A 23,957-nucleotide genomic window follows, 5' to 3' on the forward strand; every position below is an offset into this window, starting at 1 on the left:
AGAAAGAGCTTCTCTCTAATCCCTGACTGGATGGCCAGGCTTGTCCAGTGCTGACAGGAGGGATGGGGATGATTAAAGCCTCCGCATTTGGTGGGTGAGGCTGCAGTTCTGTTGACACTTCATTAGCAAAGTCACAGGAAGGGTATCTCAGTGGTCACTCTGCCCAGGGGAAGGGCCACTCTCTGTCAAGCGCTCCTGGAGCCTGTACCAAACGGACATGTCTCTCTGCAGAGGGGTGTCAAGGTGGTCTTGCTGAGTCCCAGTTACACCCATCTCTGAGGCTCAAGCCGCCAGGGAGGCAGAGGCCCCAAAGGTAACATTAAGCTGTTTTCCAACCTAGTCAATAACTTTGATACTGCTCACCTCACAGCTGCAGAGAAAACATTCTGTTCCTTTGCAGATCGCTTCCTATCAAAAAGCCGCATGTTCTTACAGATGAAAAAAAATCACGGGAGCAAAGCCTGCAGGAGGCTGCCACACTGCCCGCGTGCACGGAGCACTGCAGAGGGAAGGGGTTTCTTGGAGCAGGGGGTCTCCTCGCCCCGGGAAATGACGTGTTTCAGTATTTTGTTATATTTTCTCTAACTCAGCCAATTTGTCTGTGGCACAGATAGATTCGTACCAGGTTGCTGTGAGAACCAATAAAAGTTAATAGGATTATGTCAGGACTATTAGTGGCATCTTTAAAGCTATAACTTCTCTCTCTACATAGTGTTATAGGAACTTGTATTTAACACAAGAGAACTATAGTCATTTAATCTTTCCAACAACCCCATGATAAATGAGGTTGATGAGACACCAAAAAATTAATAACTCACCCCATGTTTCAGAGCTGGTAAGTTTATATAATTCAGGTGAGGCAGGGGTTGGTCTCTTAACCACCAGATAATATTGCCCCTTAAAAGTTCTGTAGGCAGCTACCAAAAAGGTACTCAATCAATGAAAACATCTTGTATCCACCAGAGGCAACTTTTCCCATACTCCCTAACGTTTCGTAGTTTGTTTTCTGTTTAGCAGCAAGGGATTTAGGATGTTATTCAAAATCCTTTAAACCTTAATTGGTCATTCTCAACGGGGTCACAATGGAAGTTTTGTTTTGTTTTTGTTTTTGATGTGTGTTCCAATTGTCTATTTCAAACTATCTCTCTTGTCATTTCTTGGATGTGACAAGTTATATAAATGGGGAGCAAGGCAGCCACGTCTCTGGAAATGCTAAATGGTGCTACTTCAAGTACATTGTCATTATTAAGCAAAGTTGCCGCTCACTGCACCCATCAATCTCCCGTCCTCTATTCAGACTTCTACAACCACTTCCTCCCACAAAAGAGAAAATGGGAATTGCTTCAGCCATGTTATTAAATCTAAATTGGACAATAACTTGGGAGCTCTACCGGTGTTCAGGGGATGGCAAGACATTTAATGCAGATTTAGAAAAATGTTGCCCCAACATTGACTGAAAGAAATCAACTGATCAGGTAACCCTACTACTTTGTCCTTGGAGCTGTGTCGCAGTGGTCTTGCACGGCGTTGTAGCTCACGGTTACAGGAATGGGATTTAGACACTAGAAAATTAACCTTGGAAGTACGTACTACAGCCTTCACCTCCTGTGCTTCACCTAGCACTGAGCAAAGAGAAGGCATTTTATAGACATATTTGTTTAATCTGAAACTGTTATTAGTAAATTTCTGAATCACTACTTAACATAAACATTGCATGTTCTATATACTAGTTTTCAGAAAGTGGGGAACTAAAAATAGTTTAGAGTCTTGAAGGAACAGGAACTGAATGTGAATCAGCAAAGTCCAGCAGGATACTCGGATGTGTGCCCTATGAACATAAAATACATACGTGCTTATAGGTGAGGTAGGATTGTTAGCTTTCAGAAGGTGAGCTGCTGGCTTGCCATACTGTAAGAGGTAGATTCACATTCCACGGATTTGTTCTTGTAATTATATTGTTACCCTCCCTGGGAAGCTGCCTTGTCTTCGGCAAGATGACGTTGTTTGACAGACTATCTGTGGGTGCAACTTGGGCAGAAAAAGATTTCTGCACAGGAATACACTGGGTAAAATGCACAGGACATCTTTCCTGAAAGTTAAGAGAGGCCAGGTACTTACTATTATGTTCAGTTCTAATGCCATAGTTTAAGAAGGGAATGACTGGAATATGAAGGGAAGCCAGTAGGGTTCTCAACTAAAGGGATGAAAAAAAGAAAGTTAGATAACCAAAATATCTGGTGGACTTTCAACTTGGCTGTTTTTTTTTTCTTTTATTTTTTTTTTAAAGAAGATGACCTATTTTCCCTCCATCCCTACTGAGGGGATTAAAAAGAGATAGTAAGCAGAAACGCTGGCAGACAAAATGCAGTTTGACACTGGAAAATAACTTCTTGACAAGCAGGGAGTGAGGCATGTGAGTGAAAGAGAGAAGCAAAGTCTGTGGCCTGGAAAGAAAACCAAGGAGGCCGGCCGGACTGCAGGCCCAGTCAAGAGCCGACGCTGGAATCCTGAGAATGGAGGCTGAGTGTATTATCACATCGTACCCCTGCATCCTATATAATTTCACTAACCAGCACCACCCCAATAAGTTCAATTAAAAGGTAAAATAAAGACCATTAGCTGGGCTCCGGCATCCCTGAGAAGATGGCGAAGCAAGCCTGTCACATGATTCTACTCCCATCGCAACTGAGAGGGCTTTCTTAAACTCTGAAGTCGTCAAAACACATTTTATAATAAAAACCATAACACACGCTTGTGGGCTGCCTTGCTCTGCCATAGGTATTGAAAGTATCATCTCATTTAATCTCTATTATAGTAAGCTTATGATATCAATATTATTATTCCTATTTTATGGATAAGGAAATGGAGGCTGAAAGAGGTTAAATTGCCTAGGACACATCTAACCCATGGGGAAGTGAGCTCTTGAACTTAGGTCTGCGAAGTAAAAAGGCTTTTTCCCTTCATGATGAAAAACAGCTCGTTTTGACCACAGCACAGGGTACAAGCTCTTTCAGAAGGCGGCTGAGACAGCCTGTCAATAGCAATGCAAAGCTCACAGTACGAGCACCACGCTTATATATTTCTGCCACGGCTGTCGCTTTTCACCTCAGGCTGACTGCTCACACGCCATCAGTCAGTTTTGAATTGATGGAGCCACTTAGGATCCAAGTGTCTGAATTGACTTTCTTGAGAATCTTCTAGACTTGAATGGTATTCCATCATGATTAACAAAGTCACCTTTTCCATTCCCTTCTTCATTCACTGCGTAAAGACTGCGCAGTGGGAAAATATGGAACAAGAGCCGTGGAACACCAAAGCCTCCCTCAGTGTCATGTTGGGAAGTGGACGGGGACCCAGGATGCTCATCAGAGGAGCGGACTTTGTATGGTTGATGAGAAGAGTCTGTAATTGCCGTAAGTCTAAGTCATGGGTTGGAAAACTATGGCCTGCAGGTCAAATCTGGTCCATAGTCTGTTTTTTGTAAATAAAGTTTTATTGGAACACAGCCATGTTTATGTATTTTCTATGGCTGCTTTGGTACCACAGGGGCAGAGTTGAATAGTAGCAACAGAGAGCCAATGGCCCATAAAGCCCGAAACATTTACCTGCCCCTTTATAAAAGTTTATTGACCGATGCTCTAAATGCTCTAGGAGTGGGAAAAAACAAGGCTCCTGAGAGCATTAAAAGACCTAAAAGCGTCACAAGGGAAGAGAACCACAAAAAGAAAAAATTAAAAACCCAGAGAGAAAGATGGAAAAGATGGAGGAGCAAACAAACAAACAAACAACAAAACACAAAACAAAACAAAAACAAAAACAAATAATAAGAAGAGCACTAAGCAGAACAAGAAAGGTACCTAAAAAGCAATGAGGCAGAGAGACACCAGCGACCATCCCAGCAGTTCCAGGTAGGGTCACTGCCCATGAAGCAGCTACTGTACTCCAGCCACTTACTTTCCAGCAACCCATATTATTATCTCCATTTAACCGAGGAGAAAATGGAGACTGACATGCCCCGTAAGTAAGTGGCAGGGTCAGAAGTGAAGCACAAGCAGGCTGACCGCCACTCCAGTCTCTCTCTACCGCACCCAGCCATCCGTGGCCATCTCCCTGCTCAGGGGATGAGAACGCTGTTCTTCATGCATTAAAAAGGTTACCAGAACTGGGAATTTTAATAGTAATTATCTTTCTTCCATCTGGGCAAGAACTCGGTGACAATGAATCATCTCTTTCAGCCATGGTGCACTCTAGCGTTGCATCGACCCTCCTAAAATAGAGCATTTTGGAGGCCCTGTCGGAGCTGGAAGCACAGCTCCAGAGACCCAGTCAGCAATAAGGCGGTATAGCTCTAACTTGACCAGGCCCAAAAGGCACCTGCTTCCAGAAGTGCTAATGGGTCACAGACACAGATGCCAGGGCTAACGTAGTCACTGCAACATCACCTCTGTCTGCCAGGAGCAGGCACGGGGCTCAGGGTCCAAGGCGATGGTGCTGAAAAGCTGCAGAAATGCAGCCCAGGAAACTGACTCAGCTGCACCACCAAGCTCGCCTCAGGGCAGACTCATCCCTAAGGGAGGCAGGGAAAGGGAATGACACCCAGTGAGGCCTGACGAGGCGCCTGCCACCGCAGACAAGCAGACAAGCAGAAACCTGCTGACTTGAGCAAAACAGGGGTGGCAGGTGTCTGGCACCTGGGTGCTTAAAGCCCTGGGCACTGTTACAAAGAATTCACGTATCTTCCACAGCAACCTTTGCTTATGGATATTATAGTTGTGCCCATTTGACGGATGAGGAAATTGAGGCAAACCAAGGTAAATTAACTTGTCCCAGGTTACGCTGTCTGTAAGTAGAGAGGACAGATTACGAACCCAGGAGGTCTGGCTCCGGAGACCAAGCCTTAACCCTGTGCTGTCGGCGCCCCTCCCATCTTCCCCTGCCCTTTTGGGAGGCTGTCTCTTTGCAGGGTTTGAGAGGTTAGACACTGGAGTCAACTGGGCCTGCTCAGAACCCCAGCTCTGCCCATTCCGGCCGTGGGATTTGGGGCAAATGACTAACCTCTCTGAACCTCGGTGTCGTCATCCTTAAAATGGATCCCCACATCCGTAACGGCAGCTATTCCTCGGAGGGTGGAAGGGAAGCCACCAGCCGTTGGCAGCTCACGTGGCCCGCAGGCTCGGCTCCTGTGTGAGGAGCCCTGGCTGCTCTTGCCCTGCCTTCCCCTGCTCTCCCTTCAGCTGCTCAGATCCCTGGGCCAGGTGTGTGTGTTTGGCCCCATGACCGCTGGCACGGATTCCAATCCGTTCCTGTGGGGCTCTGGCTCATACTTGTGGTTCCACCTTGTCCTTGTTCTTCCCATTGTACCCCATCTTCCCTTCTCAAAGGCCTGCCTGCTGGACTCAAGCTCCAGCATCAGATGCAAAGACAGCCAGCCTCACCGACACTACTTAATCAGCTCCTACAGTCACGGAAGGTCAAAACATGTGAGTATGTCTATAGGTATACCTGTGTGTATATTTACATATGCACATGGATATATAATGTGTATACATATGTACAGGTGTATGCACATTAATATATGTACACAAATGTATGTACATGTATGTATATATAAGTATATATCTATATTTATACCTATATAACTATCTTTATCTATCTCCACGTGGTTCTACGTCTCTCTGTTTACATCCCAGATGGGTTACTTCTAGGATAGTTTCTGGCAGGGATCTCTCCTCATCATTTGCTATCCAAAAATATTCAATTTGCCATTTTCACTTGCTTTTCTTACCTTTACTAATAGTACCTCAGTGGCTGAAAGTCATGACCAGGTCATCCACGATGAACACGTTGACAGTAAACAATATTCAGCTGCAGCTTGTATTTACTGCATGCTTATATGTCAAGCCCTATGGTAAAATCTTTTCATATTATTTTTATTTAAGTCTCCTTACTATGCAACAGAAGCAGGGTTTTTAAACGTACCTATTTTATAGGTATTTTAAATGAAGGCATTGAGGCTCAGAGAAGCCGAGTAACTCACCTAGGATTATAATTAACTGCCTATGTGACTCAAATACCAAGTGTTAACAGCTGTATATCACCTCGCACTGTAAGTGGTCCATCCAGAGCACAAGTCTGGAGTAAAATGCACTCTTCTATGAAATTTTATATCAACTTCTTCAGAAATACTAAGGCACCTTAACAAGTAAACATAATGCAAGGTAGGATAATTAGGGACAAAAACAGCAGAAAAACTTGAAGAGAGAAGATGGTACCTGGTAGCTGAATTTAGGGCTCTACAAGAGATTATACTTATCAGCATAAATTTATATGCAAAAACTTTCCCCCAAAATAGGCAGCCAAAGAATGAATCAATTTTCAGACACATTGTCATGTTTTCCTTTATACCTTGTGCACAATTTATTCTCATAGTTGCCGGAAAATAACAATGAGTCACGGAAGGACTAGGAGGTTTGCCATATATTTAGGAGGTAGAAATACTGATATATTAAAAACAAAACCACCTGGGTCTTTTATCATATTGCTGAAAGCCACGCTTGCATCATTAAACTGTTCTTGTCTCCAGTTTATCACTTAAATAAATGAGGTAGGATTACTAATTAAATTTACAGTGTTTCCATAAAGAAGGTTAGGTTCTAGGAAATAAGATTCTTAAGACCAGAGTTCTAAGACCATCATGCACAGCTCTGGCTCCCCAGTGACGTACAAATACCCTCGCTTCTGGCTTGAAGCACACAAGAAAATGAAATGAAGAAGTCATCTTGATGGAACGTTGCAGAAAATTCTTACTTATCTATGGGCTTATTATATACTTATTTTTTCATGTACTGAGAATGCAGCATTGAATAAAACAGACAAAAATCCCTGCCCAAATTAAGCCCACACTCCAGTCATATCTGTTTCTGAATTTGCAAGGACCTCTTTGTTATAACATGATTGAAACAAATGAACAAAGTCAATGTTTCATTAGTGACATGTGTATATATATAATGCCTTATAGTTTATGCAAAGCAGTTTCAGGTAACTATAGCATAATTCCTCAAAACAACCTTGGGGAGTTTGCAAGAAATATGACAGACCTTTTAAATAAAGAAACAAACTGTTCTGACTGGTGTGACTCAGTTGATTGGAGCATCAACCCATAAACCGAAAGGCTGTGGGTTCAAATCCTGGGCAGGACATATACTTGGGTTGTGGGCTCCGTCCCCAGTCGAGGTACAAACAAGAAGCAGCCAATCGATGCTTCTCTCTCACATTGATATTTCTCTCCCTCTTTCTCCCTTCCTTTCTCCCTCCCTTACCCTCTTTCTAAAAAAATAAAATAAAAAAAAAATCAATGAGCATCATGTCTTCTGGTGAGGATTAAAAAAAGAGACAAACAATGTTATGTTACCAAAAGAAAAATGAGCAAAGGGTATAATCAGATATTTCTGCATGAGAGAAAAAAAGTGACTAATGCCTGCGAGAAAGTATTCAACTTCCTTAGTGCTCAAACATATGCAATTTGTAGCTGAAAGGTAACAATTTTTACCTGCAAAAGTAACAAAAGCAAAATTAAAAAAAAAAAAAGATTGTTCCCAGAGCTGGTAAAGAGCCATGAGAGGTGGTAACCACAGGAGCAGAGAGCCCTGAAATGCTTACCCTTTGATACAATAACTCCTTGGTTAGTATCCATCCAATGGAAAGAGTCAGAATTTTGGATTTACAACAGCAAAAAAATTTAAAAACTGTAGAAGTTACCTATTACTCTGAAACCTAGATAAAAGACCTAACAAAGAAATTATATAGAGTCTTCCCTGGAAACTACTGTCACATGCTGTCAGATGTCCAAAAATGTCTTAACTGCCCTGTTCAATGTGATGCCTAAGGGATATTTACTTAAATTGCGGTTAGTTGTGTCCCATTAACAAGCCAATTACAAACTGAATGTGTGGAACAGGATATGTATGGGGTGGGGCAGACGTAGGTTTACAGTTGCACATATGGGAAATAATACAATAATTAATAAATAATAATACAAGATAAACTTTGCATACTCACAACTGCAAACCTACTTTAGCCCTACCCTGTATAAACAGACATGAAAGAAATTATGATCAACAAAGCAAACTGGAATTCTGGGACTTGTTGATTTATCCATCTAAACGTTTTTCTCTAGGATCCCGTATTATAAAAGTCATTTCCTTTGACACTATTTCCTTCAATACCTCTGACACCTTCTAGTTTGTAAATCTATAGTGTCTTAAATTATCTGAAATAATGGTAACATTGAACTTAACGTTTGTTACTTTTACTACATGCCTTGCAGCATATTGAGGGTATTATCTCTTTCCAACACCCTCAGAGGCCAGTACTACTATTAGCATATCTATGTTTTTTACTGAGCCTCAGAAAAGTGAGTAGCTTGCCCCAGATCACGTAGCTCATATGGGTAAATTGGGGTCCAAATCCAGGGACCCAGTTCTGCTCAAAATCCCGTGCCCCTTAACCACTGGACCACACGCCCAGCTTTATCACCTTTTATTATGGTCATTTTAATTATTTGGAGTGTTTTTTATCTGTCCAATTAGATCCACAGGGGAAGATGTTTCTCACTCAACTTTGAGTATAATGTATCGCACCCAGTTGGCACTCAATAAATGCTTGGCTCATAGATGAACAAAGCTGCAGTTGTTTCAAAGTGAAGTCTGACTCCTCTCTCTCACCAACTTGTCTAGGAAGATTTTTCTTGACAGCAGAAAAAAGAAATCTCTTAAATCAATTTTTTTCAATGCCGTCAACTTCCCAGAGTTCTTATCCCCTCAAGCCTCCTGGCCATTCTCCCCGACTCCAACCCCTGCACACTTACCACGGGAAATACTGGTGGCCAGTTTCCCAACTGAGGAGCCCAGATACAAGATCCAAACACTCAGACCCCAGGGGGACCGGGTGTGGACAGAGCCCATGGGCTCGTCACCACTGACCCAAAGCATCTTCCCAGGTGACAAGCAGGCTTTGTCAGATTGAAGGATTTGTCTGGACAAGGGCTTTCACTGCTAAAACTGAGGAAGTGTCAGGCAAACCAGAACAAGTTGTTTGTGCTATATTCCCCTCCCAGTCTCCCAAATTCCTTCCTCTTTACTGCCAGGTAGTCTGCAAATAAGATCATTTTGTATTTGTGCCATGCGAACACTGAGAAGCACAGATTTAGATCAGTTCAAACTGTCACTCCAAGACATTCAGTAGCTCATGCCATCTAACAGAACATTCTCTACACTTTAATACTCGGAGCTCCTGGCCAGAATTCGTCTTGTCCCCAACTGCCTGGTCTCCTGATCCCTCTGCCTTTCCAGTCTCTCAACTGTCCCTTGAATGTGTCTTTCCCATTTTCCCTAATTTACCCCTGACTTCTCCATGTGGGTAGCTTTACTGTCCCCTCTATACTAATCCTGAGGCACCCCCAAGAACTCAGTAACTTCAAAGCCCTTTCCCGTGGCCGACCCAGTCTTCTGTGAAGTTTGATGACCTCAACTCAGGACAATGATTTAGACCACTCATTTGTCAAGAGTCAAGCATGTGAGACCCTTGTCACCTCTTGTGGTGAAGTGTTGAACTGTTATTTTCTTCTTCCAAGAGTTATCTATCCTTTGCTGTGTTTGTATCTCATCTGTCCAACCAAAATAAAGTCTCTTTGATGACAGATATTACACCTTATATTTATGGGCCCTGCAGCATTCTATTTCAAAATGCATTTCTTATACAGAGCAAACATGCAATAAATATGTCTATAGACAACTGCTTAATACTGTCTCCCCCGCCCCACCACGTGAGGAATTTGGCAACTCTTACGCACAGATAAATGCTCTAATTTTTTTCTTGTGGGTAAATTGCCTTCCCATTACTCTGCCTCCAGAAACTTAGCTTTCCTTAAATGCCTGGTAGGAGAATCAAACTGGGAGCAAAATATAAACATTTCCTTCCTCTGCGATAAGGGGCAGAATCACAGTGTAAGCACTGTGGGTTGGGAGGAAGACAGGAAGAAAGTATTATAACAGAAATGCAAAGAAAACATTTATAAGAAATTTTGGAGAGGCAGAAAGCATTCCAAATACAGAAAAAGGTGTAAAGCAAAAGGCTTCACAGGAAAGAAACAAATGAAGCAAAGTTGTCTCTATCAGAGTATGGACAGAAAAACATACGCAAAAAGCCCCAGCATGAATGCCAAGCTCTGCCCCGAGAGGGCAGCCTGCCTGGAGCCTGACCCCTCGCGAAGGGCCCCCCAGAGCCCTCCCGTGCACGTCTGGGGGGCTCCTCGTTGCCCGGACACAGCAGCCCCAGCTACAGGACGGAAGGCCAGCACCGTGAACTGGTGGAAAATTTCCTTCCGGCAACATATTGTCGACATAAAAAATAGTATCGATCCATTTGCCTCCTGGCCAAAGAGAAATCAACTTAGACAAAGGAAATTAGGCAATAGGTTTAATGTGACTCCAACTGCAGCTGCAAAATAAACCTAATGGACCCTGACTCCTTTCAAGCTCCCTCTCGTCTGCACAGGCCTCTCCTCGGGGAGGCGCTGGAAAGTGTTCTGCAGGCACATAAAATTTTTAAAGGGAAATGGCAACTGCCCTCTGGTGTCCAAAGAATCCCCCCACCAGCAGGATGTGGGGGGAAGTAACTTCCAGGAGCCCTGGCAGGTTTGCCGGGACCCATGGCACACGCAGGCCAAGTGCGCACTTGTCACCGAGGACAGAGCACACAGTCTGCTGCCCTGCAGCGCCGCGGGAAGGCTCTGACCTTGGATTTGCAGGAGGCTCGGTCAGCACCTCCAGCTCATCCCTGCACAGGGGTATACGGGGTGTGGCAGAAGCAGGTTTATAGGTGTGAGTATATGGAACACAAAGTTTATCTTGTATTGTTATTTATGAATTCTTGTATTATTTTCCATAGGAACAACTGAAAACCTACATTTGCCCCACCCTGTATATATGTTCTATATTCTTTAATCAAATGTATGATTATATTCTATATACTCTATAGTCTTTAATCTCAGTTTATATGTGACAGAATCAGGAAATCATGGGCCAACACAGATGTTTGTGCAAATGTCTTGAGTGGCTACCGAGAATCTGTATTTCAAGGGCTGGGTGTGCAGTTAGAAAACAGAGCAGGTACAGGTCTAAAGGGAACTATTTGCCCTGACCAGTGTGGCTCAGCTGGTTGGGGTCATCCTGCAAGGTGAAGGGTTGCTGGTTCCATTCCTGGTCAGGGCGTCCACCGATGCTGGGGGTTCGGTTCCCAACTGGGGAGCATATGAGAGGCGACCAATTGATATTTCTCTCCTGCACCTATGTTTCTCTCCCTCTCTCTCCCCCCCCTTCCTCTCTCTCTAAAAATAAGTAAGTAAATAAAATGTTAAAAAAAAAATAAAGGTGACTATTTGCCACGTCACTTCAGGAGATGAGAAGAGGCTCTGAGCCCAAGCTGTCGGACCGCGCTTCCTCCCCACATCCCAGCCCCGCACCCCAACTCACCCTGGCAGTGAGGGCTGATCCCTGGGGTTTCAGAAGACTCACAGTCCAAAAATGGCGACTGCCACAAAAAAGCAAGAGCCACACGTCTTCACCAGCCCTGGCCTTGCCACGCTGGGTAAAGAGTAACATTATACCTTATTCACTCTTGTCCTCAGCCGTCTACTGTGGTCTCTGGCACATGGCAGGGGCCCCATATATGGTTTTTAATGACAAAATAAACAAACGTGGGACAAGATAAAATATAATAGAGACAAATGGAAAGTTCTGCATTTAGTTACAACACTCAAGCAACTGTGTATGTTCTGCTGGGAAAAACTTGACTCCATTTCACATTAAGCAAATCTGGGACTAGATGGCTTTTCCTAGACAAACTCTCACGCATGTAGACATGGATGAATGCAGTGTCTAAAATAGTGAAAAGTTGGAAACAACCTAAATGTCCACCAGCAAAAGAACATATAATCAATTATGCCATGTTCATAAAATAGAATACTATACAGCAGTGAAAATAAATGAAACAAACCTACACATTTCAACATGGAATAGTGCCACAAATACATTGATGAAGGTGTACAATACACATATAGTATAATCAATTAATACAGAGCTAAAATACACAAATTGTATATGTGTGTATATATATATGGCTTGGGAATGCATCTACATATAGTACAAATAGAAGTGTGGAAATGCATAGATATAATAAACATCAAATCCAGGGTAGTTGTTGGAGGCAGGAAGGAAATGGGATTGGGAATGTTAACAGACAGGGTTAACTGCATTCTTCTTTGTACTTTTTGTTTATATTAAATATTGCCTCTTTTAAAGATTATGGACATTATAAATTATTCTATGCCCAAATGGACTTTAAAGTTGTGATGTTAAAATGCAACCATTTTCTAAAGAGCTAGTCATAGTAACATTAACAACAGAAAGAGTACCCAATGCCAGTTTTTAAATTATCGAATAAACAAATGTGATTTTAGGATCTCATGCAATTGCCCACATTTTGCAGTTTTTAACCTACAAATGGGAAGTTCATAAGATGCTACATTTTACTACATTTCCCAGTAAAATGTAATAAAGGAAATGCAAAGTTCTACATTTAGTTATTAAACTAATCAGCCTCACTTGTTCCTGCTGCAGGGGTATTAGAGGCAGAATTGTGTCCAGTTCAGGGACTCAAGTGTTCATAAAACATGGACAAGTGTATGCCAAAGGAAGGCTGAACAGAAAAGGGGTTAGGACATTTGGATTCTGTTAATCCTGGACCTAAGGAATTGTTGAGGGATCTGAGAGTACTTATCTGGTGACGGGACAGCTTAATGGGGGCCAATAACCTTGTTCAAACGTTTGAGTATGTGAGTGAATGAATAAACAAATGAATGAATGAATGAATGAATGAAAGGACTTACATGTGAGAGCATAGATATGTTCTGTATAGCTCCAGAGGCCAGACCTGTTAGGAGCTGAAAGAAGGTAATTCTTTAATTCAACAAGAGAAAAACAACCTAACAATCGCAGCCATCCAGAAAAGGACTGAAAAGTTTGGTTAGCTAGTAAGTTCCCTGAAGCTAGCAGCAATCAAGGAAGGTCATAGAGAACTCAGTTTGGGGGCCTGACTGGACTTGATGAGTTTCAAAATCTTATCTGACTCTTAGAGTCTAAGCTTGAGTGGGCGCTAGAATCCCCCCAAGGGCGTGCGAAGCCCCCCGTCTGCAAGCTCCACCCCCAGGGTTTCTGGGGCAGCAAGTCTGGGTGGTGCCTGAGAATTTGCATTTCTAATAAACTCCCAGATGCTGCTGGTGTTGGTGGTTCAAGGACCATACTTTGAGAATTTCTGCTCTTAAAACAAGAAAAGCCTAACTTAAGGGTTTTTTTTTTTTGTTTTTGTTTTGATGTTTTGTTCAGGCCTTTGCAAAAGATTGTCCTTCCTTGAATCACTCCCTGCTTCCAAACAGACTTCCACTGCGATTCTCTTCTGAAGTGAAGGGTGTGTTTTCACTGGCTTTCTCCAAAGGCCTTGTGGGAAGCCACCGCTCTTCACTGTGCTTTAAGAATATAAGGGCCCTAGGATTCTTTTCATGTACTGATATTAAATTTCCCTTGATTCATTTTCATTCTGTCTTCTGTTTTCACCATAACCAAGGGCCCATGTCTTTAAGATAATTAGGAGTGAGTCTGAGGCTAATGAACAGCTATTAGACCACAGAATATTCCAGCCTGGATTAAATCGCATTCCTGGCCAGGTCTGAAGATGCTCTGGCCACGGGGGCCGAAATGCATCTTTGTCAAGCACTGCTTTGGGGAAGGCGAGGCAAGAGTGCCAAGAATTCTTTTCAAGCAGATAAACAAAACCCAACCAAATTTTTTAAACGGCACATTTGTTTACTGGCCCAAGACTATTAATGTCTGGTTTATTCACTCAACAAATAATTATTGTGCTCTTCTATGTAACTGGCACTGTTTTGGAATCTAGGAATACAGCTGTAAAAAAGACAGGCAAATACCAAAAACAGGAAAGTATGTCTGTCAGGTAGAAAAAAATATATAGCAGGCGCTTAGTTAGAAAACCCATGGTTGTCATACAGCCACCTCCCCTCGATGCTTAGTTTTTGCCCAAATCCCAGTGCTTAAAATAAGCTGTTCCTCTGGCAGAAGCAAATGATCAATGATAGAATGGGTCACTGTGATCTGTTTCTAAGAAGCTTTTCCTTCATAATTTGAAAGAAAATTGCAGCCATTAGTAGTGACGTCCCTGGAAATCATTTCTAGTACACTGAAAAGGTTCGGTTGCCTAAGAAAGAACATGTTTAAATAAACAACCTGGAATAAAGAGCGGTTAAAATTTTACCCATATCATTAGCAAAGCCAGCTCTTTTCATGCATGGTCCAAAACTTTTTAAAAGCAAATGTCTTCTGAAGGCCACAGAATGAGTGGTCGGTGGTTTGTTGTTAACAGTTTCACTGCAAATGCTTTTTTCAAAGGAGCCAGCTCTTGGGCCACGTAAGAGTGCTGATTACATCAGATAATCCTAGCCAAAAGAGTCCATCCAAACTTCTCCACATTAGTCATTCTTGGTGAAAATTGGAGGGTGCAAGAAACACAAGAGATGGAACTTTCATATGAAATTCAATTCTAGTAAACTTTGGTCATGTCTGAATTACGGCATGACCACCTTCGGGACTTTCGAGTCACAACTGTAGCTAATACCAGCTCCCACTTATTGATAAATTGACCACCTACTACCACTGACCACCTACTACTCCTAATTGACCACCTACTACTAACTGACCACCTACTATATGCCAAGCACTGTTGAACATTAATTATGTGCCAAGCATTTTAGTTATTTTGTTTCCATTTGTTATTGCACCAAGCATGTTATGTATGCTATCTTAAACATTCACACCCATGCTATGAAATCAATAACATCACCATCCCTATTCTACAAATAAAGAAACTGAAATCAGAAAAATGAAATAACCTTCCCAAGGTCACATCCACTGAGCAAGTGGCAGAGTAGGAATTTAACCCCAAAGCCTTTCTCTTTACACCATGGTTCTTCTCCTGCCCCGTGTAGCCAGGGTGGCTGGCTGGATTTTGGGTGGATTTGCAAAAAGCACATATTCCGCAGGATACTTGGCTATCATCTGCCAGAAAATTGTCATAATTACTGTGTAAATCTATGGTGGCCGCCATGCGATGGGTGCCCCCGCGGCTGTGCAAAAGCACAACCTGGAAACCTTAACCTGGCACCACGGTTGCCGCCATGAATGCGTGCAACATGACACAGTGCACAATCACCGCGTGGGTTCTCTTTGTCCCACTGTGCATCTGGAACAAGGCCTGGGTGGGCCACCCTCCCCCCAATCAGCGTGCACTGTGAGTATGTGGGTTTGGGGTCTGGGGAGGGGTTACTTACAAACACTCTTGGAAACAGACATTAAAAGCAAAATCTCAGGCTCAGTAACTTTTATAAGCATTTGTGTGCATGCGTGTGAGAGCGTGGCAGCATGTGTGTGTGTGCATATGCTTCTTTTGAGGAGGAGGAAGGTTATAGTGCATCAATTAGGCAGGTGAGGCACAATGTGCAACTTCAAGGGAAAATGCCTAGTAGTGTCTGTGAAATAGTCACGGCTAATATACCTATAATGATAAGCCACAATCATCACTATTTACCAAAGGGCACCTTTGTCCTTGTATCTGTTTGCCTGCACCCCACCATCCCCACACCCCAAAGGTGAAACTGTCATTCTTCCCCTGTTTTCTTTCGCATACAAGGCCCCTTCTAGAATCCAGCTTTCATAAGCTACCAGCCCTTACTCTTTGCTGAATGTAAAGTAGAATTCATTTATCTCTATCTTCAATGAGAAAAGGAAAGAAATTAAGCAGGAAAGACAGCATAGTGCCTTGAGAATGGTACATTCAAAGTCAAAGCCAGCTATAAGTGAGTCTAACAAAATAAATGAAAATAATTCTGAGTAAAATATGCCTGCTCTGCAGAATACACTGTAGCTAAAAGTCTTCATTAAATGTTCCAGTGCACACAATGTGTTAGCTGTGTGTTTGTGTGCTTGAGATTCTGTGAGATATCCTGGAGCTCATAAATACTGAAAAGGGACAGTTGCCATAGTAACTAAGTGCTATTTAATGAATACGGAAGAACTGAAGCTCATAGGATAGACTTCAATTGCCAGAACATGAGTTACTGCTGTTGCGATGGGCTTGCAAGTGACTCAAACGCCATCCTCTCTAATAAGATATTTAACAAGCTGGCCAATTCGACCAGCCCCTGCCTTGACCGCGGGGTTCTGCCTTAACGCTGCATGAAAATCACACTCTTAATTTCTTACCCTTGACTCTTAAGAACCAAGGTATTCGACAGAAATGGACCAAATGTTTGGATAAGGAATGTGTCCTTAAATTTGAAGCTTTGACCCAAATGGTGAAGTGCTAGGGCACATAACCTCTGTCACAGGCAATAGACAGACACTGGCTCACTGAGCCGTCACGCTGAATACAACGGACTCTGTACTTCTGAAAAAGGTGAATGCTCCATATGCACTGAATGCAGTTTGTTTTTATTGGGCGCTGACACAGAAGAGCTACTGCAGTTGATTTTCGCAAGAACTTTTTACGGGCTAGTAACGTCGTAGGTAATCTTTCATCCCGATGTGCAAACCTTCTCCACAGACTCCCACTCCCAATTCTCTCTCACCATCCATCACCACATGTCCGATTTCCCGCCCTGGGATCATCCATCTTTTTACAGGTTTAAAAGAAAAGGAACAGCGCTGCACTGCTTTGCTTTCCCCTGATCTCCGTCAGTAACCCCAGTGCAGTCCGTTTTTAAGGCTACAGATCACGGTGCAAGCATACTTATTTCTACATGCCATTAATAAGTAATAAGAATTTAAAAAAATGAAAACATCTATGTATCACAAAGCCTAAAATCATTAGCAAATGCAACCATTCCTCAGAGGCTGGTTGGTTCTCTTGCATAACCAGCAGCTCCAAGGGCCTGGTTGGAGCCTGAGCTCAGTGTGGGCTGTGGGCTCCCCCTTCAGGCTATTGCATGAAATGCGTGCTGCTCTCATTTGTGATACTAGCTAGTCAGCTGGGCGATTGCTTTTGCTAAAATCTTGCAGGAAATTTCAACGGGAAATTTTGGCCAGCCTCTCGTGGCGTGGCAAGACAGAAAAACCTTCACATAACCAGCCTTAAGCTAATATTAAAATCAGTTCGGTAAAATAAGAGGTAATATCTTGTGAGAAAGAAATCCTTATTGATATATCCATTTAGTAATTTGATTACATAATGTTTCTTTACTAGATGAGGTCTGTTTAAAATCTTAACAAACAAAATTAAAACTGGAGACGGGCAGCCCAGGACCTCTTCACCCTCCCACTTCCTCCCATAGCCTGAGCCTGTCCTCTGTCATTTCCCCCCTAGGCTTAACTGCTCGCTCCCAGACCCTTCTAGCCCCGCCCCAGTTTCTCTCTCCTGCGTGTTTAGTCTTGAATCTCAGGGCCAGGCCTCTCATTTATTCTTCTCTATGATGTGCCCCTATGCGGAGCACTGCGCTGATGAAAGACTGATCTTTCTTCTTTGAACATTAATGGCATCTTGGTTCTGCCTCTCGTGTGCTAGTCTTTTTTAAGATTGTTTATTTATTTTTAGAGAGCGAGGAAGGGAGAAAGAGAGGAGAGAAACATCAACGTGTGGTTGTTTTTCGCACGTCCCCTACTGGGGACTTGGCGGGCGGTGCAGCCACGTGCCCTGACTGGGGATCGAAAGAGCAACCCTTCGGTTCGCAGGCCGGCACTCAGTCCACTGAGCCACACCAGCCGGGGCTCAGGTGATAGTCTTAACACATTCCTTAGGCTCAGAGACTTTGACCTGATATCTCATCTCCTCTCTCTAGACTGAGTGAATGTTGCTTCCTGATGCAGGGCCTGGCTCTTACACAGCCTTGACCCTCATGCCTGGCTCACAGGGGTGCCCCAGCGCGGAGCCAGGGTGTGAATAGAGGAACACAGGAAGCCAACACTCTTTTAACTTCACTTTCTTCCTAATTAGAACTGCTTAACAATCTCATTGCTCCCCAACCTCAAAAATGAAGGGCACACAAAGAAAATAAGTCCAATGTGGCAGTTCTTCCTCTTCTCCTTGGAAAATCCATTCAAATCACAGTCCCCTGTATTCATTCTTTCTTTCTTTCTTTCAACATCATGCATTGATAACTTGTAATAACTTAAAAGCACAAGATGAGAAAATGCGTTTCTTACTTTCCTCTCATCATAACTGTTGTTGAATAAAATCTTTCCAATTTTCCTTTATGCCATTTCTTTATTTTTCCCATTTTACTGAGATATAATTGGCATATAACATTGTGTGAGTTTAAGGTGTAGGTGTTGATTTGATGCACTTATATGTAGCAAAATAATTACCATCATAGCTAGCTAACACTTTGGTCACGTCACATCCTTACCATTTCTTTTTTGTGAGAACATTTAAGACCTACTCTCTTAGCAAATTTCAAGTGTATAACAGAGTTTATGTCATTTCCTTATCAAATCATTCTTCGTAGCGTGGAAGGCTGGATCCTTCTCACCCACCCATTCAATATTTATTGCGCTTTTAATTTTTTTTTATTTCTGGGCTGAAATGGGCCAGACCTTGGGGATATCGAATTAATGAAAACATAAAACTAGAGCAGGATTCCCCACTCCTTAATGGTGGGCTGTGCATAGTGACTTCATTCTAAAAAGTACAGCCTCATAGAAGGGGGAAGAAATGAGCAACTGTACAGGGCAGAGACCTGACCAACTCTACCCCGGCCAGCTGACCCAGGCCAACATCAACAGCAGTAAGTCACAGTGAGAGCGTGTACCATTGAAAGGCTGTGATGAAACGGTATTTACCTCTCTGGTCCTCCTCCTCAAACCCATAACCCAAGGCTAAGACATCAGACAAATCATCAGAAGAGACAGAGGAGCATTCTTCAAAATACCTGACTAGTCCTCCTCAAAACTATCTAGACCATCAAAAAACAAAAGAAGTCTGAGAAACTGTCACAGACCATAGATAGGAGGCTAAGGAATAACATGGCGACTCATGCAATGTGGCATCCTGGATGGATCCTGAAATGGAAAACTAAAGAAATTTCACCTTGGCCAAGTTGCTCATCTGGTTGAAGCGTTGTCTCATATACTAAAAGGTCATGGGTTCGATTCTCAGTCTGGGCACATACCCAGATTGCTGGTATAATATCCTATTGCAGGGCATACAGGAGACAACCAATTGGTGTTTCTCTTGTTTCTCTCTCATATTCCCCCCCCCCTTTCTCTCTCAAATCAATAAACATATCCTTGTCTGAGGGTTAAAAAGAAAACTAAAGAAATTTCAGTAAAGCATGTACTTTAGTTAATAATAACATATCTACATTGGTTCATCACTTGTAATGCACCCTAGTAATGTAAGATAATAATGGAAACTGAATGTGGGCATATGAGAACTCTATACTGTCTTTGCAACTTTTCTGTAAATCTAAATCTGTTCTAAAATAAAACACTTATATTTTTTAAATGAGATTAGACTTCAAGAATGTTGACAAGAGAGAAAAACACTGAGTAAAGACTATGGTACAGGCCTATGATTTTGCTCATGTGGAATCCAATGACAAAATGAACTAACAAGCAAAATAGAGACAGACTCATAGATAGAGAGCAGGCTGGCAGCTGGGGGAGGAGCTGGGTGGAGGTGGAGGTGGAGCACTTGAGCAAAAAAGGAGAAAAAAGAAAGAACTCATGGACATGGACAACAATGTGGTGACTGCAGGGGGTTGGGGGGGAGGGAAGGAGGGTTGCGGGGGGGATATATGGTGATGGATGGAGACTTGGCTTGGGGTGGTGAACACACAGAACAGTGTACAGGTGAAGTGTTGTAGAATTGTGCTCCTGAAACCTGGATGAGTTTGTTAACCAGTGTCGCCCCCGTAAATTCAATAAAAAAAGGAAAGAAAAAACTGTGGTCCTGTTTGGTAAGTGGGCGTGCGGCAGTCAACAGAACTCAGGCTGCGAGGTGAGAGGTGGCTGTGACGTAGTGGGGCCGTGGGGAGCTATGGGCTATGTGTGCACAGTTAGAGAAGGCTAAAAATACTGTTGCACATCAGAAAGGTCCCTGTTGAGGTCAGGAGCATAAATATTGGTCAGGAACAGCCTGTCCAGATGAGCAACTTTCTCATAACAACCAAGAATAGAGGAAGCTGGTGCTCTGATCAACCTTGATAAGGAACCAGCATACAGTTTCCACAAAATTCTCTCTTTTAATATGAACCATGATAAACCCTCTTTCTCCTTGTTTAAATATTCTTTCAGATTCATTATTCTATGAAGGCTCCTCTTCAACTGCGCCTTCTCTCCTGTTTCCCACATTCTGCAATTTCACACTGAAAAAGATGGGTAACGATAGTGAAAAAAATTCTGGTGGTGGCTTAGGGAAAAATTCTTACATTGTAGGGTTAAAGAAGGAAGAAATGGAGGAATTCAAAGAAACCCAAAGGGGGCTACATTATTTTAATATGTTCTGCCAAGGAAAAACAATCATCTTCATTTTTCAAAAATGAAAATGCTAAAAAAAAAAGAAAAGAAAAGAAAAGAAAAGAAAAACACAAAGGTTTCCAGTCTTTTAAAAGGATCTGAGAGCCAGAGCAGTGCAGCACCATGTTTCACATGCCTCCCTGGTCAGCGCAGGCAGAACAAGCTGAGGAAACCTAGACATGACAATGTGCGGCACACGAGGACACCAGTCCAACTGGATAAAGAGGAAAAACCATGAAAACACCCATCTTGTTGTTGTATAACCCTGTCTCAGTTTACACAGCATTTTCACATATATTATCTCATGAGATTCTAAGAAAAACACAAAGTAGGCATACCAGCTATTAATAGTCTCGTTTTACCTAGGAGAGAGGGGGTATTCAGAGACCTTAAGTGACCCGTGTGGTTCTGCCCCTCCCTGGCACTCATGGGGCCCTGCGGCTGTGCCAGTCTCCGCTGTGCACCTAAGTGGACACGACAAGCAGACGGAGAGGGAGAAGGCTCAGCGCTAACAACTAAATGCCAGTGTGGGTCTTGGCCCCAAAAGACACATATAGGAACGTGTAAGGGTTTAGTTTTATGTTATCATTACTGTTATAAGGACAGGTACTATGTGAGAAACATTAAAGAATTGATGAAAATGACAGAAAGAAACTTAAAAGCACAAGGTTTTGTAGTTTGACCTTAAGTTGGTTATTCTTAGCCTAGAAGTGAGGGGAATAAAGCAGGTCATACATAGATCTTTAAAAATTAAACTAAACATCTGGCTTCATTATGTGCTATTCAGAAACAACTGAACAGGAAAGGAAAGACAAACAATATTATAGAAACCGGTAGCTAACACTTGTGAAAAAGTGGTCTAAATTTATATCATCAACAAACATGACTCAAGGAGACATAATCACAGCCTATAAATATCCTCCAAGCAACAACATACATGGTGAATAAAGTAAGTGAATTATGCATAACCTTAAGTCCAGGTCATTTCTCTTGCCCCGTTGTCTCAGGAAGGTAAGACTTTACACCTGAGCTGGTGTCGTCCCCAGAAATGAAGACGGCCAAGGGGACCTTACGGCTGGAGGTGGCTGGACATACCCCAGCGCAGGGGTAAGAGAAGAACCCCAGGGAAGGGCCTTCCACGGGCTCCACATTGAGCATGGGATGGTGATACAGTCACATCACTCACTAGAGTATTTATATTTCTCCCTTACCTTTGAAGGGGAGTGATAAAGAATAGAGCCAAAAAAGCTTCTGGTTACTGGACCGCTTGATTGAAAGAAAAAACAGACCATGAACAATCAAGACGAGTACACAACAAAGTGTCCTGCTTTGCTGTCAGGAGATAGCATGGCACCGAACCTCATGAAAAGCACACAAATTCACCGCGTCAAAGAACCTGGATCAGGGTTCTCATCTCAAAGTTGTCGCAGACCCCAATGTGCTGCCGTTTCCTCATGGCCATAAGGTGATTGCGATTGTCTCATCTTATAAATCACATTCTAGACACCAAAGCATTTTTAAAACCACTGAGAGCTTCTCACATGCAAATTATTTACTAATTTTAATCATTATTATAACTCAGATGCTATGCTTCAAAAACACCATTTTCCACACATTTTTGTTCCACAAGATGGTTTTCTCCCATTTAAAATTTTCTGGATTTTCTAATTCAATCTCACAAGCTCTTTAAACCACCAGGTATTTCAAAAGACTTCTCTGGTCCCAGCATGTGCGGCAGCCTACATTGTTTGAATTGCAGAAGAAATGACCCTGGGCAGATCCCTGCAGTGTAAAATAGCCCTGGAAGAGCGTCATTTAAAATACCAGGAGCTTTCTAAACACAGCATACTTGGTTCATCCACAGACCAATCAAATTCCCAGCAATTTTTTTTCTATTGTCTTTCCAAGGACGATTTTTCTAGCCCTGTGGAGAACCTACCTGCATTTTGTTTGAGACCATTTTTTCCCCCATTGCTTTTAGAGAGAGAGAGAAGCATCAGTGTGAGAGAAATAGCAATTGGTTTTCTCCTGTATGCTCTTGGACCAGGGGTCATATGCACCAAGACCAGAGATAAAACCTGGAACCCATGTATGTGCCCTGACCAGGAATCAAACCCATGATCCCGTTGGTCATGGGACAACACTCCAATCAACTGAGCCACACTTGTTTTCATTTCTTGTGCAGGGAGAGAAGACTAGGTCATTTGACACCAGATATTTTGCCCTTAACTGGGCAACCTTTCTTTGTTAACATAATAAAGATTCAGAGTTGTGCCTTTTGGGTATCTTATGTAAATAAGATGTTCAAAGCACCATGTACTGCGTTGCTTAGATCTTAAACCAGGAACAAAGTGATACATGTTCACTAAAGGCTACTTGCAATGACCAAGCGCTGCCAGCTTTGAACGGGTCCTTGAGTGGGGACAGGGAGTGCTCAAAGGAGAGTGGAGAATGGAGAGTGTCAAGCTCAAAAATACACATATTTTCTAAGGGAATCTTTGGGGTTTGTTTTTAAGCTCACAGCAATGGCAGTCTAGTGCTTCACGAATGTCCTTCTTTTCCCTAGAGGGTAGCCCAGGAGCATTTCCATTGAAACTGGGTCTTTGTGTTACTATATCACCCCCAAGAAATGACAGGCTTTTGCTTCTTACTGCGATGAAGAATCCAACAGACTTTGAAACAATAGCTACACATGCACGCGCGCACACACACACACATTGTTAAAGTATTTGGAATTTTCTCCATTACAACTGCAAATTTTATTTTAAAAACACAAATCAGGATGCAGGTATTGTCTGGGCTAACATGCTATGAGGAGAAATTAGCAGAACTTCAGCTTCTACTAAATGCTTTCCTGAGTTGGAATTTGCCAGACCTGCAATATTAATATAGAATTATGGAAATTGGAAGCAAAAAGCTGGAGTCTACTGGGAATGATAGGCTCAAGATGAACCCAACTGGAAAATTTGGCTAACTGAAAGTGACATCCTTTGTGCTCGAATTTTTATATCTGAAAGCTTGAAAGAAGCTGTAATTATTTTGAGTTTCCAATTCAGTCTTTTCAAACTAAGCCTTTTATTTTCTTCATGTCTCTGTACCTTTCCTCAGTGTGAATTCGGGTGCTTGCCAAGCACTGAGTGGTAAATTCAAATTGGTTTTATAGATACATCCATTTTCAAGGAATGGTAAGCAACACAAATTTTGCATCTTCCATGCCAAGAAAAACAAAGGAATATTTGTACATCAAAACCTTTATATTGTGCACAGTCTCAAAATACCTGAGCCTGGCCAATAAATCACCTAATGAGAAATGGCTGATTA

General features: G+C 42.5%; 1 protein-coding gene across 1 annotated transcript in view; it reads right to left on the reverse strand.

Moving 5' to 3' along the window:
* DPYS (dihydropyrimidinase) overlaps positions 1-23,957 on the reverse strand; it is a 68,466-nt gene that overhangs the window by 11,788 nt on the left and 32,721 nt on the right. The window lies entirely within an intron of this gene.

The sequence above is a fragment of the Pteronotus mesoamericanus genome, unplaced genomic scaffold (genome assembly GCF_021234165.1).
Source record: "Pteronotus mesoamericanus isolate MK-2021 breed Mesoamerican mustached bat unplaced genomic scaffold, CSHL_Meso_final scaffold_174, whole genome shotgun sequence".
NCBI lineage: Eukaryota > Metazoa > Chordata > Mammalia > Chiroptera > Mormoopidae > Pteronotus > Pteronotus mesoamericanus.